The sequence below is a fragment of the Antedon mediterranea genome, chromosome 3 (assembly GCF_964355755.1).
Source record: "Antedon mediterranea chromosome 3, ecAntMedi1.1, whole genome shotgun sequence".
In the NCBI taxonomy this organism is placed as follows: domain Eukaryota; kingdom Metazoa; phylum Echinodermata; class Crinoidea; order Comatulida; family Antedonidae; genus Antedon; species Antedon mediterranea.
The window spans coordinates 13,627,979-13,634,626 of NC_092672.1; the positions used below are offsets into that span (position 1 = coordinate 13,627,979).

A 6,648-nucleotide genomic window follows, 5' to 3' on the forward strand; every position below is an offset into this window, starting at 1 on the left:
TATAAAAAGGGTGATAGAAGGGACCTAAATAACTTTAGAGGAATATCTTTAACATCTTGCGTTTCTAAAATATTCAATAGAGTTGTACATTACACAGTTTCCGACTTCTTAGAAGAAAACAATACCCTTTCAGAAGTTCAGGGAGGGTTTAGACCCCACCGAAGATGTGAAGACCACATTTTCACTCTTAAAAACATTGCTAGTTGCCGACTTGCGGAAGGCAAGAAGACTTACTTAGCATTCCCTGACATTAAAAAAGCATTTGATAGCGTATGGAGAGATGGATTGCTAATGGCAATATGGAATATTGGAATTCGTGGTAGATTATGGAATATTATAAGTAGCTTGTACGACAATGTTAAGGGGCAAGTAAGATTTGGTGACATTGAAACACAGTCTTTTGATATAGAAGAAGGTGTTAAGCAAGGGTGTGTCCTTTCCCCAACCCTGTTTTGCATAATAATGAACGAACTCACTAAATTATTACAAGAACACGCGTTGGGTGTGCGCATACACGATATCTGCCTTGGTAGCCTTTTTTGGGCCGACGATATCGTACTTTTAGCAGATAGCGAAAAAGAACTCAATAAAATGTTAGATTTAGTATCCTTATTTGCTAAAAAATGGAAATTTAATTTTAATAGTGAAAAGTCAAATGTTTTGATAATAGGCCAGAATCTGAATAGCGAAAAACATTGGAAATTGGGGGATACTTTTATATCTGAAGTTGAAACATATAAGTATCTTGGTGTATACATTTCTAGAAATCTAAAAGACAATTTCCACATCAATCAAGTTATTAAAAAGGGCAATAGGATCATTGCGTACATTAAATCTATTATAGATAGACTCAACAATTTTGATGATCGTGTTGTATATGGAGATATCCTTTGGAGAAGTATCGGCCTTCCGACTATTAACTATGCTTGTGCTGTATGTGTCAATACAAATACTAAAGACATACAAAGGATTTAGTCTCTTCAATTACAAATGGCGCGAACAATTCTTAAAGCGAGTAGAAGCACTGCAAAAGAGGCACTTTATGGCGATCTAGGTTGGCAACCAATTAAAGTAACTCAGGATATTTTTAAAGCAAAATATATAAGAAATGTTATGTGTATGGAAATGTATCGTTGGCCAAAACTTATATTAAACACAATTATTAGACATAAGAATTTTAATTCAAGGTACCAATTTATTAATGAATTTGAAAAAACTTGTGATTATATTAAGTTCGATTTCAATGCCATTCTTAATGATATATGTACAGGTACTGATATTGATATAAACTGGGTCAAGCCATTTGAAAATACAATTAAACAATCGTATTCTACTTTTTGGAAACAAGAAGTATTAAGAAAATCATCTTTGCTTGATTACTCTTTGATAAAAGAGTCACCTAGCCTAGAACCTTACCTACTGGATAAAACAGATTTTTATGGCTCAAGTTTAAAATTTAAACTTCGTTCAAACACTTTATCACTTGGAAAAATTACAAATAAGTGGAACATTGATAATCTAAATGACAAGTGTAAGGTTTGTGGGTCAGGTGAAGAAGATGTTAAACATTTCCTGTTTATTTGTAATAAGTTAGTACATTGTATTAGAATGGAAGAATTACAAACACTTCAACATTTATGCTGTATTTGACAGTTATTGTAAAATGTACACAAGCCGTGCTTGGAAATTAAGAAATGCAATTGTATTACAACTTTGAACTGTTTTATTTTTAAAAAAGTGTTTTCTTTTCCATTGCTGTTGCAAAATTAGTAGTTGTATATTAGTGTAGTTTTAGTTTGTAAATAAGTTTTGTAATAGCGTCGAGTCAAATTTTATGTCATTATCTCAAATATGTTTTATTTTCGTTTCAGTTTTTATTTTTCATTGTTTTTGTATTGAATTTTGTAATTGGTATGGACGCACCATCTACGCATGTGTGCCACTGTTAAAAAAGTGTTGTTCCAAATAAATATTATTATTATATTATATCCACGTAGACGTCCAAAAAAGCCAGAAGAAAGCAATTAGAACACTTCTTTTCCGAGCAGTCTCGGACCAGATGACCAACGATCCCACACCTCAGGCACGTTTTAGGCTGTCCATAATATCGCACCCAACAGTACCTTGATCCGATGCGAATCTGTGACGGGATGTCACAAGTCAATTCCATCCTATACTGGCGATTTCCATTTAAAATCGTAGGCTGATCACTATAAAAAAGCCGTCGCGATTCCGTGACTTCGCCATATCGGGATAACATGTGTTTAACGACACCATCATCCACCTCACATTCGATTGTCACAACGACCCGATTGTCGTAAAACTTTAACACTGGCCTGTTTGGTAAGTCGGCTAGGGCGGCAGCAGCCCGTCTAGCTGTAGAAGCGCTCTTCCATGTCACATCAAACGAACCATTCGACAATCTTTGCACAGCAGCCACATCTTCCAAGTTGAGTTTAGCCAACTTCAGATCATCGAAAACTCTTTTCACAACAACGGCCTTATCTCCGTAGTCGAGATTGACCGACGAGGGCCTCCGCATTGTAAGGAGGAACTCTCAGTCAGAAATAAAACGAGAAACTCTTACTTCGTAATATATGAAATGTATATCCACGTTGACGTCCAAAAAAGCCGGAAACAGGAAACACAATGTCCACTTTAACTCAGCAAAACCGCTTAAAGATACTACACATGATCTTAGCCAAAAGGCCGAGAAGCGATAACAATTAAACGAATCTCAACTAGTACCAACAAATGACGACTTGCTGTCGAATCAGTGTGATACATATAATGTAGCCAATGCATACATTCGACCGATGTGTTTAGCCATACCGTTTAAAATGTAAACGTTTTTACAGAGATTATAGAATAATATAATTAATTTGTAATAACTGTCAAACGTAACACGTCATCAGTTTTGTTTTTTAAACAAAACTGATGACGTGTTACGTTCGATGGTCGTAAAACACAGTTAACGTTATAGAACACTTACGCTACGTTGTCAATTTACATAACAATACAGAGTACACATACAGTGACGTAAGTAGCGTAAGGTTTATCGCGTTGGACCGTAAAACAAAGACGAAACAGTAAAATATACGTTTCATGGCTATAAATTACGTCATTAAGAAAAATTGAAAATACGCCCATTCGTTTCTCTGTGCATTTTAATAATTAAACAATCAACTGAAATTACAGTAACATTTTATTCAGAAAAAATAAATAATTATTTCTCTATTGAAAAAGTATGACGTAACAACATGTAACCTGTTACGTAAATACAGAAGACTTACAATAAACCGTGTGACAGATTCTATTTTTTTTAAATTATCTTGATAGGTTGGGCCAATCCTGGATGTACTGCAATACCAGGTCAACCCGTGGCCAGGATGGAGCAAGCTCCTATTCCATGGCCTGAATTCAAAAATCAGTTTAATATAGAAGCTACTAGATGAGCAGCGTTTCAGATATTAAGCTGAAAAGAACAGATACTCCTTTTTGATTTAGAGCGAACGCAAACAAGGATAAACTAACTCAGAACATAACCACTAAGCGTTCAACCCCAGGCAGGCTGCCGACGGCAGACCGGAATACGTGAGGGTACGATCCTCCCTGCCTCTAAAAACTAAACACTGAACAAAAACGAGATGCGAGAAAACAGACACCGCAGTAAATCGACTTAATTTACAACTTAAAAACCAAACTCGAGATTAATACGATTTTTTAGAACTTTCTTGACTATGAGAATAAGACCTTCTTCCGAAACAAATTCATTGTGGAACAAGGCCTGACATCTAGCCTCCCAAATAACAAACTTAATCTCAGAAATAAAAAACACAGCCAATTCATAAAAAAGCTGCTCGGACGCATTAAAAGAAAAAAATATCAAGTGGTTCTCAGACACTGAAACATCCAACCCGTGGAAGCGACTAAGCACTTCCATCCCCCACTGCCAAACTAAAGCGAGATGCGAGCAGTCCATAAGACAGTGACGGATTGATTCAGTAACACCACACCAAGGACAGTCAAAACGCTTGACCGACATTCTGCGATGTTTCAAAACTTCTCCAACCGGGAGACAATTATGCACCGCTTTCCATCCTACTTCTCTACTACAGTTAAGGATTCTACTAACCCATAGAGCCTTAAAAGCCAAATCCCAATCCTGGGCCGGACGTGAACGCACACACGAAGCCACATGACTGATCCCCTCTAATCTAGCATTAAAAACCTCTTTACTCGATACCTGATGCCAAGCAACTTGTTTCTTGCATAGGAGCCAATAATCTTGACACAATTTCCCCAGATGGACATATACCATCGGAGGTTCCATATCATGGGGACGGTTGTTATCCCACACCAAAATCCCAAGTCGATGAAGAACCCGACCTAACCATAAGGCACCAAAGAAAGACCATTCCACCCCTTTGCACACCTGTGACATGGAAGAAATTAGAATACTTTCACATTTCGCCACCGGATCTAACAGACCCAAGCCACCTTTACTTTTCGGCAAAAATAAAGTCTTCCGTGAAACCATTTCTCTACCACCCTTCCACACGAAGGAGAACATGCACTTATATATACGCTTGACCAAAGCCATAGGAGCAACGTAAACGGGAGCTACATACAACACAATAGGTAACGCTAAAGAATTCAAAATCAGGATTCTACCCATTACAGACATTTTCCTATTTTTCCATTTTTCAACTGTTGTTTCGAACCGCCCTACAACTTTCTCCCACGTAGCCAGGCCGGGATCTTGAGCCCCAAACTCTACCCCGCAAACTGTTAAAGAATTCACAGACCACGGGACTGACTCCACCCCAGGAAGTCGAGATAACCCGCGCCACACACCCCATAACAGACCACATGTTTTCGAAAGATTAAATCGGGAACCAGAGACTCCCTCAAATGCCGTTAATAATTTTAGTAAAGAGATAACAGAGGAACGAGACGAATTAATACATGTGAGGTCATCTGCGTATTGGATGAACTTGCATGCTTTCCACCCGCTTCCGGGGAGCGTTACTCTTTGAATGCACTCGGAACTTTGAATCCTGCACGCCAATGTTTCCATGTTTAAAACATACAACAAAGGAGACAGCGGGCAACCTTGCCTCACCCCCCGAGTTAACGGAAATGAACGAGAGACAAAACCATTAACCATCGCACCACTAAATAGGTTGCAGTACAAAACACGCAGCCATTGAAGAAACTTCATGCCAAACCCCATCCTTCTCAACACTTACAGCAGCATGCATATGTAGATACAGTACACCTATATATTGTGAGAACATAATTTCAATAATTTCTTTGTTAGTTATCAACCTAGGGGTTAAATTATTTGGAAAACATTGGTTTATTTTTTATGTGTACAGAAATTCGTTCTTCTAGCCTCAGATCATTCCTGAAGTTAGACATAAATCACATAAATTAGTATTAAGTAATGGATATTAGATGAAGTACAGTACAAATACATGTTTCAGGAGGATTTAATATCATGAGTCACATAATGTATAAGAAACAGAGCTCAAATACTTCAATAAATGATTGCTCCAAAAAAATGCACGACCATAAAAATGTGAGTTTTAGGAATTATACAGGTTTAGTGAAGAACGTTGTTTAAATGATGTAATTATTAACAATATTATAAATAGCATTGATGACCGTAGTAATACAAATATTGCATGGATTAGTTGGCGTAATGAATTCATAGAAATCTGTAATACCCATACCCCAATCAAATCATGCAGAGTTAAACACCCACACAGATGTTCACCCTGGACAACCCCTGTAATTCAGAAATCAATGTAGGCCTCTAACGAGATTATGTCAAATAAAAAATTAAACTGGTAAATCCGGACCTAAAAAATTAATATAAGCATCTACAAAATGTCTTTACAAATACTATTAGCAAGGCAAAGCATGTATATCACGATACAGTTCGTCTTAACTATAAAAATAATCATAAGAAATTATGGAATGAGAGAAATCAAGTAACTGGAATGGGTAAAAAGAATTTGACGGTAGTAATACAAATATTGCATGGATTAGTTGGCGTAATGAATTCATAAAAATCTGTAATACCCATACCCCAATCAAATCATGCAGAGGTAAACACACACACAGATGTTCACCCTGGACAACCCCTGTTATTCAGAAATCAATGTACAAACGAGATTATGTCAAATAAAAAACTGTAATGGGTAAGAAGAATTTGAATACAGTAGTACAATTAATGTTGACAAATGCAATAAATATTTAACTGATATAGGAACAAACATGGGCGATTCTGCGGTAATAGGAATGGTGGGTACATAAGAAGAGGTGGACGCCATCTTGGCCTTTTTGGGTTGTGATGAGTTGTCTTCGTACTCCACCTCGGTTACATTTAGTTGGTGAAGTATACCTTTGGCGTCAGCATTCAGAGCATTAAATGATGTTTTGCTGAAGCGTTTGGATGTGCCTGTATGCTTCAGCTCGCCGAAGCCTAATGCAGCAACTTGTTCCAAGAAGATGATTGCATTCAATGTCGAATAAATTGTCCTAGGCCTTTTCTTACTAGGTGTATCCTCTTCGTCGTTAAGTTCCTGTGCAGAGTGTTTTGCTGGTGGAATGAGATGCTGGCCAGCTATCCATGATGCT

At 37.3% G+C, this 6,648-nt stretch overlaps 1 non-coding gene and 1 pseudogene across 1 annotated transcript; both read right to left on the minus strand.

The window, feature by feature from the left end:
* Positions 1–2,514: 2,514 nt before the first annotated feature.
* LOC140045676 (U2 spliceosomal RNA) lies at positions 2,515–2,721 on the minus strand (annotated as a pseudogene).
* A 614-nt stretch (positions 2,722–3,335) lies between these two features.
* Positions 3,336–3,526, minus strand: LOC140045674 (U2 spliceosomal RNA). The gene has a single exon (XR_011844678.1). It is a non-coding gene; the product is annotated as a U2 spliceosomal RNA (small nuclear RNA).
* Positions 3,527–6,648: the final 3,122 nt, after the last annotated feature.